The sequence below is a fragment of the Artibeus jamaicensis genome, unplaced genomic scaffold (assembly GCF_021234435.1).
Source record: "Artibeus jamaicensis isolate MK-2021 breed Jamaican fruit bat unplaced genomic scaffold, CSHL_Jam_final contig_3152, whole genome shotgun sequence".
Classification (NCBI taxonomy): domain Eukaryota; kingdom Metazoa; phylum Chordata; class Mammalia; order Chiroptera; family Phyllostomidae; genus Artibeus; species Artibeus jamaicensis.
The window spans coordinates 2,088,213-2,110,301 of NW_026521729.1; the positions used below are offsets into that span (position 1 = coordinate 2,088,213).

The window sequence follows — 22,089 nt, forward strand, 5'->3', positions numbered from 1 at the left end:
CTGAAATTCACCACTGCTGTCCCGAGGCTGGGCTGGGTCCCATTGCAGGGTAGTGACAAAAGGGAGACCTGGGGGTTGTGGTGGAGTGATTTTCTGTTTTTGTTTTTTAATCTGGGTGCTATTTAACAGTGTGTTTGTTCAACTTGAGAGAATCCATTGAGCTAGACTCAAAGGGAAGGGTGATGGGCTCGGAGCTGGTCACTAGAAAGAAGACCAGGTGCTTGGAGGGCCGGAAATCCCAGCCCCGCCCACCAGGCTCTGGGACGGGGAAGAGGGCTGCATATTAAGCTCCATACAAACTCCTCCCCGATGAGATGAGATGCGCTTCTGGGCGGTGAATGCTTCCACATGCTGGAACAGTGACACACGCCAGTCCCATGGGGAAGCTGCGGCGCTCAGGCCCCTCCCAGGCCCCCCTTGTGTGCCTCTTTCTTTGGCAGTCCGTCCACATCCTTTAGTAAGCTGGTAAACACAGGTAAACGTCTCCGAGTTCCATGTCCTGCTCTAGCCGACTAACTGGACCTTCGATCTACAGCCAGTGGGGTCGGAAGCACAGGCAACAACGCGAACTTGGCGACTGGCTTCGGGGAGCAGTCTTGTGGGACGGAACCCTTATTGGATGCTGTCTCCACTTAGACAGTGTCCGCATTGAGTTAAGCTGTAGAACACCCAGCTGGTGTCCAGGGAATCTGAGCGTGGCTTGCTGTGTGGCAAACCCACACACCTGGTGTCAGAAGCGAGGCAGCGGAGGGGAACGAGAGGGCAGGAAGGGCGCTGTTCCCTTACAGGAAGACACTCAGCTTCCAGTCAACAAGCTGAGCCCTTCTAGTTATTGAGACCAGTCACCTAGGCCAAAGGTCAGCAACCTTCTCTGCAGAAGGGCAACGGTGAGCATGTTGGGCTTCTTGGGCTGGTCCCTAGCTACCCCTCGAGTCTCCCTTAAAGTGGGTAACATGTAAACAAAGGAGGGTGGCTGCCCGCCAGCAAAACTTTAATTATGGCCACTCAAATGTGAATTTCACGTCATATCACCTGTCCTGAAAGTCTCCTCTGAATCTTTTCAATGATTTCTAAAGATATAACAACTCTTCTTAGCCTCTCTGGCCCCGGGTTGTAGCTTGCCAAGGGCATCTGAGCCAGACCTGGTGAGCAAATCCCAGCTGCCTGCTCGCCGTGGGCACGGACCTGCTGTCCATCCCCAGGCCTCCGTGGTGACCACAGGAAGAGGGAACGAGCAACACGACAGACCTGCCGCCGTTGCCCTGCTCTCCTGACACTGTTTATTTGAAGAGTATATTTGGGAGAAGAAATGTGTTTTATAAATGATGAAATCTGCCCAGTACATGTTCTTTTGACCTAACACACAGAATGCTAGACGGACCTCCTGGTCCTTTTCAAAGACAACGCAACATATTAAACCACGTGAATTTTTCTTTTTTCCTCATCACCCACAATCCAAACACCCCAGTTGTCCAAGAAACAAAAAGGCCCGAGAAAGAAGAAAAAATAAAGGCAAGGCCATCTGTTAAAGGAATCTCAAGATTCACCCATCTGCATGAAAAAACGACACAACTTTCCCTGCAATTTCATTACATTCAGACAGTACTTGTTACCACTCACAGTGAACTCGAACTTCATACCACACCCAAACATCACCTGAACCAAACGCACAGTCAGCAGTGTGGTGATTTTTTTGTCTGAAAGGGAAATTTCACACACACCCAAGGAAATTAACTCATGCTGTTATTTTTGCTTTTTTTCTTTAAAATGTACAACTAATAATGTTATCCCTTTTTTCAATTATTCTTAAAGTTTTAATATGACAACAGGACAAATCCAAAAAGAGTATTTTAAACAGAATGGGTAAACAGGAGAAGACTGAATTTTGAACCCACAAGCCTGGTTTTAGTCCAGGGGGCCCCCTCACTAGCTTGAAAGGGGGCCCTTGACCCCTGGGATGAAATGCAGAGGTCTCCTCTCAGTCTCAGCTATGAAATGATCCCTACCTACTCGAGAGGTTGATAACACACAAGACAGTGTTTTATGAACTCCACTGATCTGTATCATTGTAAAAGGCTACACTAGCTTTTTCCCAAAGCTGCCAACTGGCAACATTTTGTCATTCAATTATATCTTATATGGCTATTATTATAAATTCAGATTTCCATAGTGAAGGTGGGATTCAAAAGAAATGCAGCACTTAATTTCAAGTGGAAATCTTGCCCTCAAACCTTCTTCTTCTTTTTTTAAATTGATTTTAGAGAAGGAGAGAGGAAGGAAGGAGGGGGAGGGAGAAGAGAGGGAGGGAGAGGGGGAGGGAGGGAGAGAGAGAAAGAAAGAGGAATGTTGATGTATTGTTCCACTTATTTATGCATTCACTGGTTGCTCCTCGAATGTGCCCTAACCAGGGACAGAACCCACTACCCTGGTGTTACCAAGACGACACTGCAACCAACAGTTACCCAGCAGTGGCTGCCTCAAACCTTCTTATTAATTAAACTATAATGGGATGAAGACACAGAGCTGTGTTCAGTATTCAACACCAAAGATTAATGGGTAGAGCCTCACTCGAGATATCAGCGACTGGTTTCACTCTCCTCTCTTCTTGAATATATAAACTATGGTTAGATGACAGATTCGTTCCACCCTTTACCGTATCTGTCAGTTGTCCATTACACCCACCAAAAAGAAAATTATATCTTGCCAGACGCTATTGTTTCAGAGGCTTCTGGGAAGAGAATAATGATTTTTTAAAAAAATTGTTGCTGGATAATTCTTTATAGTCTGTAAGACGAAAACAAAGTTAGACCTACTGTAATCATTATTCAGAAGGCAGACTTTCGGAGAAAATAAAGAACTGAAATAGATTACCCTAGACAGAAGAGATATTATAGACTGGGTGATTCTGTGTCTGCAGTCAGGAATGCATAAGTATCGTGTACAGAACTACCTGTGTACAGAACCTTAGGAGTGACACCCACCCCATGTTCCAACTGGCACATGACAGATCACCCACTCTGCCTCTGAGAAGTCTTTGGCTCTGGCTTTTCTCTCTAAACCAATGATTCTCAACCAGGGGCAAGTTTGCCTCCCAGGGGTCATTGCCAACATGGAGAGACATTTTTGGTTGTCACAACTGAGGGAGAAGGGTTTTGTACTCCTGACATCTAGCGAGTAAAAGTCATAGGCACTGCTAAACATCCCACAGCGCACAGCACAGCCTCCACAACAAAAAATTATCCAGCCCCAAATAACAATAGTGCTGAGTTTGAGAAACCCTACTGTAAACCAAGGAAGGCTTCTTGTCCTGAGGGCCATGACACCTAGAAATACATTCAACTTTTTTGTAATATAAGAAAAGCACTATAGCTTTTATTACAGCCTAACAAAAGTCTGAGACCCTCCCCTTCCAAAAAAAACCCACTAAAAGCTGCTGTATATACAGTATCACCCCATCTGGGACTGTGATGGTTACGCTCACACCCTGGTGTACCATACAGCAATAGAAAAGCTCAAACTATAACTACACGGAAGGCCAGGAATAAATTTCAGACATAACGGTGAGCTAAAGCAGCCAGATACCAGAAAAAGGACATACTGCATGATTCCATTTATACAAATTTTTAAAACAGAAAAAATACTAATCTGTGGTTCTAGACATCAGAACACCAGTTATTTCTGGGAGGCAATAGAGAGAGTACAATAGAACTTTCTGGGTGTTGTGGACTGAAATGTATCCCACAAAAATTCTTATGTTGAGCCCTGGCTAGTGTAGCTCAATGGACGAGTGCAGGCCTGCGAACGAAAGAGTCCCAGGTTTGATTCCCAGTCAGGGCACATGCCTGGGTTATGCCAGGTCCCCAGTAGAGGGCACACGAGCGGCAGCCACACACTGATGTTTCTCTCCCTCTCTTTCTCCCTCCCTTCCTCTCTCTCTAAAAGTAAATAAATAAAATCTTTTTTTTTTTTAAAGAAACACCAGAGAGCTTGCTTCCTCGCTCCCCCTCCCCCTGCATCCAGGAAAAGACATGAGTGCACAGCGAGCAAGATGGTGGCCATCTACAAGCCAGGAAGGGAGCCTTCACCAGAACCCAACCACGCCGGCGCCCTGATTGTGGACTTCCAGCCTCAAGAACTGTGCGAACCAAACCTCACTGATTGAGCCAAACTTCTGTAGTTTATTTTGGTCACGGAAGCCCAAGCTGACACACTGGGGAATTGGAAATGTTCTACATCATAATATGGGTGGCAGTCACAAGAGGGAATAACTATTTAAAATTTTACTGAACTATGCACGAATGGTTTGTTCACAGATAGTTTTTAGAATAGCACAAAACACATTAGCATACCAAGTAACTTAACTTAGCATTACCTCCCATCGGTGAAGGTAAGAGTTGGGACATTTCTAGTTCTCATTTTATACCATCAGTCTGATTTCTTTTCCACGGGTGTGTGTGACCCTTTCGAACTCTCATAACCTGTTAATTTTTCAAATGCTCCTAACTCACTGCTCCAAAGTGCTTGTGTCACCCCGCCCCTGGATGCTCGGAGACAGTGACTGTCAAATCCGCACCCCAGCCTGCTCCTGCAACCCACCCACACCGTGACTCGGAGTTGGCTACCCTCCCCTGCTCCTTCAGCTCTGCCCCCTGGACTCTCTCTCCTGGGTCCTAACTAACCCATCTCCTTCACATCTCTGCATGACCTGGGCTTATTTACATGCGTGCTCCACGCTCCAGCCTCAGAAACCAAACAGATGCAGACACACTTTAGCCACCTAGACTATTGCTACTCTATCGAAAACTCAGGAAACCAAATACTAAACAGATGACATGATACCCCTCACTCTCCAAATTTCCTATCCAAACTCTCATTACCTAAACATATTTAGATAGCAAGGAATACTTTTATTTTTTTGGTCCTCACCCAAGGATATGTTTCCTGATTTTAGAGAGAGATGAAGGAACATCGATGTGAGACAAACACTGACTATTGGTTCTCTCCCCCATGGCCCCCACCAGGGATGGAACTGCAACCTAAGCATGTACCCTGACTGGGAATGGAACCTGCAATGGGCTGGTGTAGAGGACGTGACACTCTAACACACTGAACCACCCAGTCAGGGCGAGACTTGTATTTCTGCAGTGCCTTTAGTTACTTTTCTCTATTCTCCCCAGCTTTCTTGAGATTTAATTGATAACACATGTTCAGTCGGAGCTCCCTATCAACCACCTCAGCGGAGATACAATTAAGTAGGCAGCTGAATGCAGGTTGAGAGGGCCAAGCGGGAGATATAAACATGACATGTCAGCTTAATATATGGCTATTTTAAAACTGAGCCTCGATGAGATCGCCATGAAAGAAAATGTCCCAAACACAATTGCACAAAGGATAGAGGTGAAAGAAAGAAAAGGTACGATGCCCAAGGACACACTCTCACGCCTCCCGGCAGGAATACAAATGGCGATCTTTGCTTGCTGAAAGCCATTTTGGTTAGGCAAACACACACCTCCTTCTCACACCTGCAGAGGGGCAGACCCAGACCAGCGACTCGGTCAAAGGGTCCTCCAAACTTTGACCAAAGACCCCTGCGGTCGGCTCAGTAACTTTGAAAAAGAGACCCCATAATCTTAAGTATTGCCTTTGCAGAAGATGGGATGCTGTGAACCCAGAGAAAGTTCGAGCCACCTCCCAGTTCTCATCACTGGCACCTCCCTGGATGGGGAGGAGCATTCCGAGGGATGCGGTAGGGGAGACAACAGGTCGGGAGAGGCTAAGGGGGTCGTCAAGGTCGCCTCCGGACAGGGTGCACTTCCCAGGGGAGGGCACACAGGCAGGGCGTGGTGGAGTGTAGTGGAGGGGAGGCGGCGCCGACCGGTAGGTAGGCTCGTGGGGGTGGGACAGGGGCGTGGCGCGTCGCGTCGCGCTACCTTGGGGAGTCGGGACCACAAAGCTCCGTCTTCAGGAAGCGGGCAGACAGAAGGCACTCCCGGTACGCAGGCCAGCCCGACACTCTGCCGGGGCGTTTAGACCTGAGCTGTGTCGCCGGCGTCAGCCTCGCGATCCCGTCCGCCACTAGGCGATCGGGAAGCGTGAGCAGCAGGACTCACGGCGTGGGGACCCAGCTCCGCCCAGCCTCGGAACCCCAGGGTTCAAGGACAAGCGCCGGGGGCCCAGGACTCTGCCAGAGACAGCCTTACCGAGCAATACAGCCGTGTACACCACCCAGGCCCGAGTTAGAAAACGCGGCCGCTGCTTCTCGCGCCGCTCACCCGCGCTTCCTGATTGGCCCAGGCCGGCCGCTCCCAGGAGCCCCCGCGCAGCGCGCCGCCAAATGAACTTTATGGAGACCGGTGGTGGAAGACAAGGACAAAGGCGGGGCTGGGGGCGGGGCCTGCGGCTGAGCTGTCACTCCCGGCACGCCAGCAGCCACTGCTCTGGTCCCTCCACGTGGTTAGAAACGGCGCTGCCTGGAGAAAGTGATTCCACAATTAACTTACGCGGATTTCTCAATCTTTATTGAACGCCACCCTAGTGGTAGGCACTAATCTAGGTGTTGGGGGGACAGTGACAACTACAAGAGAAAATATCCCGGCCCTAATAGAGTTCGCAGGCTAGTGGAGGAAGCAAAATATGAGCAATAGGGAGGGCTGGGACCAGAAAAGCAGGGTGATGAAAGGAGAATACCGATATGGTCAGGGAAGGCCTCTGAGGAGGTGACGTCTGAGCTGAAACATTGAGTGATAAAGGGTCAGCCTTGCAAAATCGACCTTGGCTTTAGAACATTCCAAGCAGAGGGAGCAGAGTGAAGGCTCCATGAGGAAACAAGTTCAGTGTATAAGGCATAGAAGGAAGAGGCGAGTGACTGGCAGAGGATGAGCAAGGATAGGTGGGGTGAGACTCACACCTGGCTGGGTTTCTTTATTGTAGACCAACATCGTCTTCGCACTTGTAATTTTTCCCACCACTGTTCACCCCCCATCCCCATGCTCTCATTCTCTCCTCCCCCACTGAGACAACTCTGTACAAAGTTCAGTTCAGTTCATACTGGACTTTTTTTCCCCATTGCAATTGTATATTACTGATTAAAATAAGCCCATAATACTTTATCTAGTGCTTAGCTTTGTTTATCTTAACACTTCGCACTAAGGGGGGTTTTCAGGTTTTTTATAAATGATGGGCGCTGATGGACAATATGCATGAGGATGGCCTTCATCCTAAAGCTATTAGATGTTTATTTAGATCCTGCTGTGGTCAGACAATATCTGAGCTTTCATACATAACCTTACATCTGACTAGTGTTTTATAACTTTATGTTGCTTTTTTCCTTTAGGTAAAGAATTTTTTTTAATTTCCTTTTTTAAAAAGATTTTATTTATCTACTTAGAGAGAGGGAAAGGGAGGGAGAAAGAAAGGGAGAGAAACATCAATGTGTGGTTGCCTCTGAAATGCCCCCTACTGGGTGCCTGGCCTGCAACCCAGGCATGTGCCCTGACTGGGAATCAAACCAGCAAACCTTTGGTTCACAGGCCCACGCTCAACCCACTGAGCTATGCCAGCCAGCGTGGTAAAGAAGAATTTTAAGGACAAATACTCATAAACTATTGCCAAATGAAAAATCAGAACATTTGCCTTTTAAAGCTGAATATTTTCACATCATAAAAACCAGCAATTCCACTCCTAGATTCATACCAGAGAGAAACTTTAAAAAAATATTTTATTTACTTTTAGAAAGAAAGGAAGGGAGAGAGAAAGAGAGGGAAAAGAAACATCGATATGAGAGAAACATGGATTGGTTGCCTCTCCTACACGCCCAGACTGGACACCAAATGTGCCCTGACCGGGAATCAAACCGGGGTCCCTTCGCTTTGCGGGATGATGACCAACCAACTGACCCACGCTGGTCAGGGCCCAAAAGAAACTCTTACACATATTCATCAGGAAATATGAGTAAGAATCTTAATAGTGCAGTTCACAACAGCAAAACAAAAAAATAAATAAATCAAATGTCCATTAACACAAAATGGATAAATTGTAGGTAGTATCACAAGGATATATGACATAGCAGTGAAAAATATGTGAGCTAATAGCCACAAAAATAACATGGGTGAATCTTAGAAATAATGTTAAAAGGAAAAGGCAAGTACCAGAAGACTATATAGTATAGTATGAAGTCAAATTTACTAATTAACTTAAAAAGCAAGTAAAACCAAACAATGTATTGCTTATTCATAGATGCATAACTAGAAAACGTTGGAATGATAAATGGGGAGTTTAAGATTGTAATTATCTCCAGGGGAGAGAAAGGGGTATGGAGAAAGGACCCCATGAGAAGATGTAAGATCTTGGACATGTTCCAGTTGTAGGGGTAGGTAGTTGTTTCATAGGCATTGATTACATTATTATTTGTTATTATATATCACAAGTAAATTCTTTTATATGTATAAAATAGTACCTTATACAATTTTAAAATGCCCAAGGAGAGGAAAAAGCAGAACAGTATAACTAGAATTTCAGCAGCATCAGAACAGCGGTTATTTTGAAAGGCAGGGCTATTGACTAGGAAGGGAAATGAGAGAATCTTCTGAGGTCTGTGAATGTTCTCTTTCTTAATCTGGATGCTGGGTGCATGGATGTATTCATTTTTTAAAACCCCTTGAAGTTCACATTTAAGATTTGTGCACGTTACCACCCATATATTATTCATTATACTAAAATAAAAATGTGAATGATTCCTACCCTGTGGAGTATTAACTATTTTTGCTCTCCAGAACTCATATCACTTCTCCTCCCTCAGCTGTTTGTGCTCTAGAACCTGTACTTCTTTAATTTCCCCCCACAGTCCCCAGCGTGTGGTCCGTGGAAGGAAAGTAAGACATAGTTCTCGAGTGACAGACAGAATCCAGTTCCATGACCGTCCCTCTCTGGAGCTGCAGCTGCCAGAGATGGGTTCTTCGTGGGCGGCAGCAAATTACATAAAGCTTTGTGAACTGTGGCTGAGTGATCAGTGGTAGTCGTTCAAAGTCATTAAAAGCTTAAAAAGGAAGCTTCTTACTTTGCACTCCAGATGGGTTTAATTGCAGCCACACAAAAGGTGACTCGGCGTCGCCAGGGATGGCAAGTAGGCTCTCTCTAGAACGCAAGCTGCTAATTAATTAATTAATTGGTCGGCTGCACCAGCAGTCCTGTGCCGAGGATGCTGAGAGTAAATCCAGGCTCAGTGGAGGAATGCTGGGATCATTTGGGGGAGCAGTCAGGTCCTTGGAGCTCCGAATCACCTAAATTAGCCTAACTAAAAAGGAAGGTTATTTTCTAACCTAATGAGAAGTGTGGCGGTAGGATGTCGGCTTGGTCGATTCAGCAGCTCCCAATCCCCAGAGACTCAGATCTTGTTCCCATCCCTCGGATGTGCTGGCCTCAGTGTGGACACCGTCTTCGGGGAGTAAAGATGGTTCTGGTCAAAGGCAGTAGACAGCTCTGACGCTATAACGTGGGTCATCTTAGGGTCACTGTCACAGCTCCTGACAGACACATGACATTTGAAGATGTCCAACTGGGATCTGTTCAGGAATAGGCTAAATAAGTACATAAAGATGGACCTCCACCAAGATGGAGGCGTAGGTGGAAACACCTTGCATCCTCGCACAACCAAATCTGAAAACAATAGAGTGTTAACAACAATAAACGCAATCAAACTACACAGAAAACCGACAATACTGCTCAGCTAAACCGGTAAAAGGGGCGAAGCCAGCAGCGGAGCGGGTTGGCCAAAAAGTTCCCCGACCCAGGAGGTGCGCAGGCAGCCGAAGGCGCAGATCCCAGGTGCGGTTTAGCTACAGGCGGACACGGAGAAGAGGCGCGGCTGGCTGTCTGCGGTTGGTCGGGCATTTGTGTGCAGATAAACCAGTGAAGAGGCGAGCATTGAGACCGCAGGGTGGCAGGCTGGCACATTTCTGCTCAGATAAACAGATGGGGGCGAGTGGTGGGACGGACTGGGCGAGGGGAGAGGACCGCCATTGCTCCCTCTCTGACCCCACCCCCACATACAGCGTCACAAACCAGCGACCTGGGTGGCCCCACCCTGGTGAACAACTAAGGCTCCGCTCCTTGTACATAACAGGCACAAACAGATAAAAACATGGCTCAAGAACAACTCAGAGCCCCAGAGCCCATAACTCTAAGTGATGAAGAAATAGCCAAACTTTCAGATGCACAGTTCAAAACACTGGTGATCAGGATGCTGACAGAACTGGTTGATTTTAGTCACAAATTAGAGGAATATATGAAGGATAAACTAATTGAAATGAATGGAAATGCACAGGAAACCAATAGTAATGGAAAGAAAACTGGACTCAAATCAAGGGAGTAGACCAGAAGGAAGGAAAAAATGACCAAACAGAAAAGAATGAAAAAACAAGAATTCAAAAAAATAAGGAGATGCTTAGGAACCTGCAGGACATCTTTAAACGTTCCAACATCCAAATTATAGGGGTGCCAGAAGGGGGAGAGGAATAGTCACGAGTGGAAACCTTATTTGAACAAATAATAAAAGAGAACTTCCCCATTCTGGCAAAGGAAATAGACTTCCAGGAAATCCAGAAAGCTCAGAGAGTCCCAAAGAAGTTGGACCCAAGAAGGAACACACCAAGGCACATCATCATTACATTAGCCAAGATGAAAATGAAGGAGAGAATCCTAGAAGCAGCAAGAGATAAGGAGACTGTCACCTACAGTCCCATCAGACTGTCAGCAGATTTCTCAAAAGAGAACTTACAGGCAAAAAGGGGCTGGAAAGAAGTGTTCCAAGTCATGAAAACCAAAACCTACAACCAAGATTGCTCTATCCAGCAAGGTTTTTATTTAGAATGGAAGGACAGATAAAGTGCTTCTCAGATAAGACCAAATTCAAGGAGTTCATCATCACCAAGCCCTTATTATATGAAATGTTAAAGGGACTTACCTAAGAAAAAGAAGATAAAAAAGATGAACAGTGAAAGGACAGCAAACTCACAGTTAGTAACAATCACACCTAAAACAAAAGCAAATTAAGAGGACAGCTAGATTAGGAGCGAACCATAGAAATGAAGATCACATGGAGGGTCAGCAACAGGGGAGTGGGAGAAGGAGAAGGGGGGAGAAGGTACAGAAAATAAGTAGCATAGACAGTAGATAGAAAATAGATAGGGGGAGGGTAAGAATAGTAGGGGAAATACAGAATCTAAAGAACTTGAGACACGTGTTCATGAACTAAAAGGGGGGATGGTGAGGGAGGGGTGTGCAGGCTGGAGGGGAATGGAGGGGGGGAATAGAACAAATGTAATGGCATAATCAATTTTTTTTAGTGGAAAAAAAGTACATAAAGGCATGAAGACCATAGCAATCATCAGCTGAACACTCCCTGCGTGCAATACCCCAAACTAAAGTCTACAAGGTTTTTCTCATTTAACCCTCACAACAACCCTTTGAAAGAGATGTTATTCACAGCCCCATTTTACAGATGCAAGAAATGAGGTTGGAGGGGGATAAATGACTTACTTAAAACCATGTGGTAAGCCCAGGATGGGACGAGGATTCAGACAGGACTCCAGACCCCATATTAATCCCTGCACTATCTCCTCTCTCCTGACCATAATGACAATAATACCCTCCACACTGCAGAGGGCGCTACAATTTAATGGTGACAAGCATGACCAAGGTGTAACAACAGTAGAGTTCTCACACACTGCTAAGGGGAATATGAATTTATACAACCACTTTGGAAAACTAGCAATTTCTTTAAAAGTTAAACTCACAGCTAGCCTATGACCCTGCCATTCCACTCACTGGTATTTACCTGAGAGAAATAAAAACATTTCCACAAAAACCCTTGTACAAAAAATGCTCGTGGTGGCTGTATTCAGAATAACCCAAACCCAGAAACAACGCAGGTGTCCATCGGCAGGAGAAGGAATAAACTCTGGTCTAGCCATACAACGAATCTCTATTCAGCAATGACAGGGAATGAACTACTGATCCCTGTATCAATATAAATGGAACTCGAAAACCACTAGGACAACAGAAAGTCGTGAAAGAACACCTACTATGTCATTCTGTTCACATCAAATTCAAGAACAGGCAAAGCTAATCTAGGGCTGGTGAAGGAGAGAACAATTTATTCCTCGGAAGTACGGACTGGGAAGGAAGACACGGAATTTTTCAGGGTGCCACAAATAGCCTATCCCTTGATCTTTCGTGGTAACCCATGTGTAGAAGTTCATTGAGAGGTACACTTAAGACGCGTGCCCTTTACTGGATTAAATGATTCCCCAATAAAAAGATCGATAATCTTCAAATTAAAAACAGTGGTTCGCATGTAATAATATCACACTTGAACCTTCCAATAACCAGGGGTAGGAAAGGCAGGGCTGATCATCGTCATGGAGCCTGTGGGGAGACTGAACTTAGGGAGGATTAAGTGACTTAAGGTGGTGACACAGGACAGTGGGGTGGACCAGGGCCTGCACACAAGTTTGCTGATGTCAAAGACCAGTGTTCTTAGGCCAAAAAGCCTCAGAGGTGAACTTAGAAGCCTCCCTGGACCATACTAAGAGCTACCCAGTGAAGTCCTTAAACGAAATTTCCTGCCAGCTTTCCCACTTGGGACTGGAAGGAACCCCACGTTCTCACTAATCAGCAGCAGCTAACTATCAGATGACATTGGAAAGGTGGTAGGCTTGCATAAACATCTGGTTGTTTTATTTGTTATGAAACATACTGACTGTTGAGTGAAAAAAACCTCCACCCCATCCTATACATCTCTCCACTGCTGCTGTTTAAAAACAGCTTTGCTGACATCTATCCACTCTGTTTATGTCAGAGTGGTGCAATTTGTCACTGATGCTGAATTTGCCAAAAGAAAAGTGAATTTGATTGACAAGGCCCCAGGGTTCCTCTCTCTTTCTTTTCCATGTTCCGGATGATTTTTTTTTTAAGTTGGAGGGCTTATCTGTGGGTGCAAAGTGTACCGAAGAAACTGGGGAGCGGTGGGTGTCAGGGGGACGAGGGCCTAGTTTTGGTTTCTGTAGAAACTTTGCCTCTTAGAGACCCCGTCTTCTTGATCGGTTCAAATTACCCTCTGTTTTCAGCGGCAGCCCGTCAACGGAGCCATCTGCTTTGAAGCCCATCTGTCGGGGGCTCTGTTGTGGTTGATTATTAAACGTATTTGCAGCTGGAGATTCAGGAGGGGGGGAAAACAAACTTCAAATGACAAGAGTGTCCCCAAGAGGGAAAGCAGAAAACAGAAACAGACTCCCAGTTATCCCCACTCTTGGAAATCCGAGGACTTAACCCTTCTCTGAAAACCCTGGAGAAAATGATCAGCAAACAAGTATGGTAACGAGTAAGGTGTCTGAGGATTCCCACTGTTCATCCTCGACCCACCCCCACCTGTTTTAAGGTTTTATTTATTTACTTTGAGGAAGACACACCTGCAAGAGAGAAACATCGATTGGTTGCCTCGCACACACCTGACCAGGGACTGGCCCGCAACCCAGGCATGTGCCCTGCCTGGGAATGACCTGACGACCTTTCACCTTGGGGGACAATACCCAACCAATCCGGCCACACCAATCAGGCCTCATCCTCCCTTTTTTTTTTTTAAATGACAATACCCTAGAGCGCCCCAGTTCATGTTGGGGAGATTACCTCTTTCACATTATGGTTACTCTCGTAGGGATAATAATAATCTACCACGAAGTGTTGTTGTAAGAATTAAATTAGTTAATACCTGTTAAGGGCTTAGAGCAGTCTTGTGTATAGTAGGCACTCAGTAAGTGTGAACTGTTCTTATTTCTGGCAAGGCCTGTTGCCACAATACTCTGGAATTAGTACAGGCTTCTCAGACCCACCAGAACAAAGTTGCCAGGTGCTCCCGACCCCACCCCTAGGCATCACAGGCCATTGCAATTGAGCCTAACTGACCAGGCTGGAAGCCTGGAGAGCAGCAGCGTGGCGTGTTCCGCCTTATGTCCACCAGGCGGCGCTCGGTCAGCGTTAGTTGGAAAAGATCCTGCAAGACCGGCCATCCAGGGGTTTCTCAGAATGGAGGCTCCAGCCCCCAAATTACCGACTACGCTGGAAGGCAGAGTCTGAATTTCTCTAGTGGCACTGGCGCCCCTGCACCTGGCCCAAACTGACTTAACGGCATAGCGAGGCAAAGCCAGCTTCTGTGCGAGGCCCTGTCTCGGTGGTCAGGGTTTTTGTAACATCGCTGGACAGGGGAGGCATTTCCTGAAACTGCTGATCCCGCCTTGGCTTATTTCACCAGCCAGCAACATTTAGGGAGAACCCACTGCAATCTATTTTGGCAAAAAGGGGTCTCTGCTCCCGGCCTTCCGTGCATCTTCTTGGCTGAGCATCTGTGTGCAGGGCGCTATTCTGGGCTCGGGAGTGGCCCCCAGTGACATGCCCAGTAAGGAGCAGGGACAGGGCTTGCTCCCAGGGCCTCAGAGGCCACATCTGACACTGGCCCCAGAACCATCGATGATTCAATGCTTGTTTTTATTAAAGCCATCGTAGGAATCCCTATTCATTTCTTGACACTTATTCTGCTGTGGGGTTGTTCTGAAATCCAGGGCGATTCCTCTCTATCTGCCCCTCACTGTTCTCGTTTCGTCCTTGACTGAAGGAACTCTTAAGGTAATGAGCAGAGGAAATGAAATATAGGTCAGATCTCAGCTGTGCCTGTGAAACCAAGACGTGAGATCATTTTATGGCTTCCTAGGCTAAGTAAAAATGATCGAACAATTTTTACCATAATTACACGACATTTTTACAGAATGGCTTATAAGTGGTCTCCTTGAAATAATGTCCCTATTTCCAAAGAGAGAGATTTTTAATTTGCAAGTTTGCCTTGCCTGACTTGTTTCTTATGTACACACTCTGCCAGGCACTGTCCTCAGGAAGCAAGAATGTTTCCATTAAGAAAGTTCCTGCCCTCATGGAGGGTGCATTCTGTTAGGGGAGACACAAAAAATGTCAAATATAAACACGGGGGGCGTAGGAAGAGAATGAAGCTGAAAAGGGGGCTGCGGTGAGCTTCCGAGGTGGAGGGGGCGAGTGAAGACCAGAAGGAGATGAGGAAGGGAGCCACGAACAGCATCTAAGGCACAGGGAATGGAAAGTGCAAAGGCCCTGAGGCAGAACATTCTTAATGGTTCCCAGGAACAGGACTAGGCAAATGTAGCTGGTGGGAGGGAGGGAGGTAGGGCCCTACCAACCAATGTCAGGACTTTGGCTTCTACTCCAAGAGAAACGATGAGCCAATGGAGGGTTTGAATCAGAGGAGTGACATGTTCTCCCAGGATGCATCTGGGTGCTGTGTAGAGAATAGACCACAGTTCTGGCTGCACTCCCTTGAATTCTCTCAAAGCTTCTGGAAACATCGTTGGTATCAGTATTAAATATTATACATATTAATAACAGTTGTGGCACCTGATTTCTGCCCAAGAATGACCTCTGAATAACCATCATATCTGGGCCGAGATGGACAGTACAAAGCACAAGCCTGGAAACTGAGTCTCGGGGATATTCACCATCCTCAAGGTCAGCCAGAACACCAGGTCACCATAGCAACAGATGACACTGAGGTTCCCAGACCTCCTTGCTCTAACAGTCTCGGGTGGAAGAGGGGGCCCAACCTTAAGCCTATGACATCAATTTATTTCTAATGTCAGATAAATTCAGAAAACACTGTCTTAGTACAAGACATCTTCAGTTTATGGTACCCTAATATGGAGTAATTATCCCCAAGTATACTGAAAAATTCTCAAAAATGTCTTCACCAAATGACTGGAAATGCACCTGATCAAAAATTATAAACGAAGTCCAAACAGGATTTTTAGTCATAGAAAAGGCGGGGGGGCGTGGGGGCGGGGCGCTCTAACCGCTCACACCAAGGCCCTAGGAGAATTGGCAGAACATCGCCTACACCAGCTAACTGCAAGCTACTTTCCCAAGGGCCCCTCGGTATACCTCTCATGCCATCGTAGCTGTGAGCTGAGAATTGATTTCTCGCACCTGAGGACAAGAAGTCTGGTGGTCTTAACCTTGTGATGCAGGTTGGTTGTCACATGACACTGAATGGGGCGGTGGGGGCAGAGGGAGAAACAGCCTGCAATAAGTAAAATGACCACCAGGTGGCAGCAAACACCAAAAAATGAAGTTAAGCTTTTCGTAGATTTGAAGAGCTGGGATCTACAACACCTGGAGATGGAGTACTTGGGGTTGTAGGTAACCATATTTCACTTAGGCTGCTGATTTTTGAAAAAAAAAAAAAAACTGCACCTCGCTTTCAATTGGTTTACAATCCCCCTGACCTTATCTGGGATCTTGATTTTTAAGAAAGCTGTACTAGATAAATGGATCAATGGATTAAACCAGTTCTCCCTGGGGTGTTATTTTTCTCCCCGGAGAACATTTGGCAATATCTGGAAATATTTTTGGTTGTTACCACTGGGGGAGGGTTGCTGGCATCCAGTAGCTGGAGGCCCTTGGTGCTGCTGAACACCAGCCCCCACAAAAGGATTTTTCTGACCCAAAGTGTCAGGGGTGCCCAGGGTGAGACACCCTGCATTAAACGGACAAAGTCCTGCCCCTGGTGCCAGAAGACAAGGCTTCTTGGGTCTCATCTCTTCGTAGCCCGGCCCCTGACCCGGGTCCGGCACAGAGGAATCACTCGGGAACGCTACAGCCCTGAATAGTATGAGAATACAGGAAACTAGACCACATCGCTGTCCCCCAAGGAACTGACAGTCTCCAGGGGCTGAAAGCTCAGATGCCTACCTGGTGGGCAAGGTCAGAGAGAGGGGTGAGGAGGACCAAAAGAGATTAAAACGGGGTGGGGCTGTGATACGTTGAAGACTGTGGCTCTCTGGGGGCTCCCTGCTGCTGGACAGTGGGCCCGGACTGTCTGCCTGGGGGGATGAAAAGGTGGGGCCAGTCCCTGAAGGATGGGCAGAATTTGGGGAGGTGGAAGGGAAACAGATCAGAGCTAGCATTCCAGACAGAGACACCCCCACCAGGAGTTGAAGGTCAGCCAAGTCTGGCTCTCTGACTTTTGTTGGTACCAGACAGTAATTTTTCTGTTTATTCTTTTAACATGATTTTTAAATTATAGTAAAAGATAAATAGCATAGAATTGTTTACCATTTAAACCAGTTTAAAGGGTACGATTCAGTGGCATTAAGGACACACACAACGTCGTGGCCACCATCCATCTCCAGAACTTTCCATCCTCCCCGACTGCAACTCCATTCCCATTGAAGACTCACTGTCCTCCCCAACCCTCCCTGGTAACCCCTGTTCTGCTTTCTGCTGCTAGGAATTTGCCTACTCGAAGCACTTTGTGTAGGTGAGATCATACAGTATTTTGTGTCTGGCTTATTTCAGATAACACCATGCTTTTAAGGTTCCATTCAGTATTTTTGAAACCTAGGTGTTTTACATGAAACTCTGGATTTCCAGTTTGTCCTAAGGACTTGCCGCACCTGGCTGCACCGAGCCCCTGTTCCCACAGGCCTACCATGGGAGGAGCGGTGATGTGACTGCCCAGAAGTGGGTGCTGTGAGGGCGGCCTTGGGCCACGTGCAGGGGGGGCTTCTTGAGCACTTGTCCACCCTGTGACCTTGTGTCTGTGCCCATTGTCTTCCCCAAATAATTGTTTTTTATTCCAGGAGAAACGCGTGACCTCATTCACCTGTCAAAGGAAGAAAGTCAGGACACTGGAGGCTTGTCTAAAGCCCCCTTGGTCTTTTACAGTGGTGGGTGAGCCTCCCCATTCGATACTGGCAGACTTCAAAATCAAGGTTAATCTGGCAGAAAGCCACACAGCTTTGGTTACTAATATCGGCCATTTATTGAGCGCCTACTGTATGCTGCGCATGGTGTTATGTAGATGTCATAATCCCATTTCATGGATGAATAAACTGAGGTGCAGAGAAGCTAAAAATCTCGCCCAACGTCAAACAGGTGGTAAGGGGCATAACTGGAAATGAAACCCAGGCTGGCGTTCTCCAGGGCCCACGCTCTTGCTTCTTAGCCAGTAAACTTCTCTCTGCCGCACACCGGGAGGTTGTGGAGGACAAAGCCACCCCAGGTGGGAGCACTCCAGGACCCACCGCTTGGAGTGCTCCGGGCTGAGTGCAGGTGCCCCTGGCAGGAGGAAAGACACTGTCGGCAACTCAGCAAGGACACTCTTTTCTCACTCTGTCTGCACGCCTTTGAGAAGAGACGACAAATGTGGAAGCTGAGGCTCCCAGAGCAGAAGGAACTGGCCTGAGGTCAGGCCCTTGGGTGGGTGTGGGTCAAGGTTGAGACACTGATCTCTGGACTTCCATGTCCCTGTGCACGCCTCTTAGTCAGGGGACTCCAGAAACTGGGGCTCAGGCTCTGGGACGGGCCATTCAAAGCATCTGCCTGTTCCTGCTCTCTGCTCTCTGCTCTCTCAGGAGTCAAAAAGCCTGTGGGAAACTGTCTTGAGTGAAAGAAGGTGATATTGCACTGAAAATCCAGGTGCATCTTGTTCCAGCCCGTTGGATGTGGGTGCTCCCACAGGACACGGGGACCCTCTCTCCCCAGGTCTTGGCCCTGCTGTCCTTGGTCAGTGTCACACTCAGGAGAGTTTTCTCCCTCTATAGCTTCCAGCAGCCTAGTGACCCCCCCCCCCCACACACACACACAGCATCCATTGCTCCAGAGTGCTAGCAAATGCCTTAGAGTTCACTCTGATTGGCCGGGATTGGGTCAAGGACCTGTCTTTGGGGAGGGGCAGAGTCAGCCCCACAGAGCCACACTGAGTGAGTGGTTGGGGGAAGACAATGGGCACAGACACAAGGTCACAGGGTGGACAAGTGCTCAAGAAGCGCCCCCTGCACAGGGCCCTCATTCCACGTTCTGCACTCTGGGATGAGGGCCCTGTGACCAGAATATGTATGTAGTAACTTGACTTGTTCGTGAGAATGGCACGAGTGGTTTCTTCACAGTTTTCAAATACTAGAAGAACATTTCCTCAAATTTTTGTGCTTTTTATAATGTAACGGTTACACATTTCAGGTTTGATCTGCATTATCCACATTTACTGCCCCGTGGTCTGAAGTCTAGACCATTGGCAAACAAGAAGCCAGGCCCTGATCCCATTCGGAGGGTGTAGATGCTGCGCCATCACACGCTACCAGGGCCGTGTGCCTCGGTGCAGAGTTGGGAGTGGATGCACCGCAATGCCCCGTCCGTCACACGGCATGTTCATCGGCACATTGGTGGTTCGGTGGCAGAATTCTCATCATTTTTCTCAATTGCGTTATTTTTTCTAAATGTCCCCTATGTTATCATTTATAGTAAATAGATGCACTCGTGTGTGTAAATGCACAATTTACTTACTCTGCTCGGGGCTTGTCACCAGCCCAGCACCGGGGAGGAGCCCAGGCTGGAATCAGTGAAGCCCCATCACACAGTCCCTTGCTCCTCAACCCTCTGTGGCTCCATGTTATAGGGAGCTGACCAAGGCTCTCTTTCCATCCCCAAGCCTTTTTTCACACTCTTCCTCCGTAGGGGCGGGGATGGGCGGGCGGGGAGGGGAGTCCAGGAGCCAAGGGCCTGGTGCACCTGTGCACTCAGGGCAGTTTCCCTGTAGAGGAGCTGGGCTGTGGGGATTTCGCCTCAACTCTTCACCACCCCGTCTCAGCCCCGTCCCTGGAGCACACAGCGCCCCACGCCCTGTGACCTCGGGGCTGTGAGGAACCTCACCCGACTGAGGCACCAACTCGGAATCCCTGCCAGGAAAGTGAGTTTCCCAGGCCTGAGAGGAGCATATCCTCAGGGGCCGGCAGGAAACACTTGGTACCCAAACAAAACACCACTCACTTAGGGGCGGGTCTCGCAGGCCCAGGCAAGAAGGGATGTGGCCGAGGACAGGACGGGAAATGCAGGCCCTGTCCGGTTCTGCCCGCAGAGCCTCAGGCCCTGGAGGTGGGCCTGCGATGATGCAGAGGAAGCCCCTTGTCCCACCAGCATCTTCTCCAGACTCCCTGGTTACAGGCAGTGAGATTAAGCTAAAGGTCAAGGGTAAAGTTGGGGGACTTTGGGACCAGGTGTGGGAAGGGGGCAGGAGCAAGGAAATGCCATAGGGTTGAGTTGCGAGGTCCACAGGCCTGGACTCGGGGCTTAGAGGGAGGAGGGGGGAGGGTTTCCTTCTCGTCAGATTGAATCACACATGTTCCCGAGGCTTCCACACCTCTGTCTGAGCTCCTCTCGCCCGCAGCCTGTGCCAGAGTCGGTGTGCAGCGGGGCTGTCCTGAAGGCAGGCACGTTCAGAGCTGCATGTAGCAGTGAAAACTAAACGCTTCCTGACTTCAACAGGGACTTGAAATAAGACCTCCTCCAACAAAGGGCTTGGATCTTATTCATCTGTTATCTTCCCTCTCCGTGCCCAGCACAATGACTTGCATACAGTAGGGGTCCAATAAATGCTCCTTGAATCAATTTAGAGCACTTAACGATCTCCTACTGATTGTCAGGCACCCTGCCTAGCCTAGAGAGAAGTAGCCCTTAGAAGCACCTCTTAGACACGCCCAACCTCACAACAACCCTACGGAGGGGGCACTAATGTTGTGCCCCTTCCCAGATGGGCCATGCGAGGCCCAGGCAGGCCACGGAACTTGCCTAAGTTGTGGGGCTATGGTTCCTGCCAGAGGAAGGAACCATATGTTCTGGCTGCAGAGGTGACACATTTTTCCCAATTACACCAGGTGTTAACTTCTGGGGTTTGACAAGGCATTCTGATGCACGTCAAATTAGAAAAGCATGATTATAAATGAATGTCTCCAACAGACATCCATAACCGTTACGCCCCGCCCACCCTTGGGGAGACAGGGCCCAGGGGCAGAGTGAAGATGCTCCTGTGTTTCTCAGGAGCAGCGGCTTTGTGTCCAGGTCTGGAGAGGTTTGACAGCTGTGGTTCCCCAGGATGAGGGTGGAGTTGTAAAAGGGCAGCAACCTGGATGCTCAGTGGCCAAACCACATCACACACCTGCTCCAGCCCCTCGAGGCCTCAGCAGCAAAAGGCAGCTGGGTCACCAGCCCACCCGCTCCACCTACTTCACCGTGGTTTTCATAGTGTGAGCCCCCCCGCCAGGAGGCTTGGGCCATCCTCTCCGCCTGGATTGCTCTCTGTGGAAGCCACTTGTCACGTCCTGCATGGCAAGGCCTGCCTGCCCCAGACAGAAGGGAACCGGGTCCCTCCACGTTCCCCCGGCCACCAGTGCAGACAGCCACATGTGAAAGGTTTTGGCTGCAAATACCAATTGGGGCAGAAATACTTCCCAGCAGAAGCTCATTGCATTTTACTAACTGATTCCATGGGACTGTGTCAGCGGGTTGCAGCTCATCTTAGACCTAAGGAGGGAAAGTGGGGTGGTGGCCTGGCACCCTCTTCTCCTCGCCGAGTGACTCAGCTGCATACCCAGGTTAGGAAGTCATTCGGATGAATGAAGCACGTGGCCTCCGCCCCGCTCTGCAGTGTACTTGAACCACACCCCTCACACACCGGCCCAGATATGCTCCCTTCTATTCCCTGTACACATCAAGCTCTTTCCGGCAGCAGGGCCTTTGCTCACGCCGTCCCAGAGGGAATGCCACTCTCGGACCTCAGTGCCAAGGTCTCTCCACACAGGCTCACCCCCACGGCATCCTCCGTCTTAGCCTTTCTGTTGCTCCTGTGCAGTGATTGTCTCTCCCCAGCAGCCTGTGAGCTTCACGACACCTCACCACTGAGAGCCCATTACTGGGGTATTCAGCAGGTGCAGCATAGATGGGGCACCAATGAATACACACAGTGACACAGATACACAGAGAGAGCAGGAACCTGTTAATTCTAGAAGATGGTGGAGAAAATGCTCACGAGGGGGGAGCCAAGGGCAGGCCAGACAACAGGAAGTGTTTCACCCGCCCCCACTTACTGTGCCGGCCCCTCCACCGGTCTCCATTCGGCTCCCTTACAGCCCAAGGGGAACCAAGTCCCATATTCCCAGAACACCATCGGGAACATGGAGCCAGAAG

At 48.3% G+C, this 22,089-nt stretch overlaps 1 protein-coding gene across 2 annotated transcripts in view; it reads right to left on the reverse strand.

Annotated features, from left to right (window-relative positions):
• NUP93 (nucleoporin 93) overlaps window positions 1-6,313 on the reverse strand; it is an 80,872-nt gene extending 74,559 nt beyond the window's left edge. For both annotated transcript variants that reach the window (XM_053663193.1, XM_037141520.2), the window contains exon 1: window positions 6,201-6,313. The gene's annotated coding sequence lies outside the window, so the exon portion shown is untranslated. The remainder of the gene's footprint in view (window positions 1-6,200) is intronic.
• Between the last annotated feature and the right edge of the window lie 15,776 nt (window positions 6,314-22,089).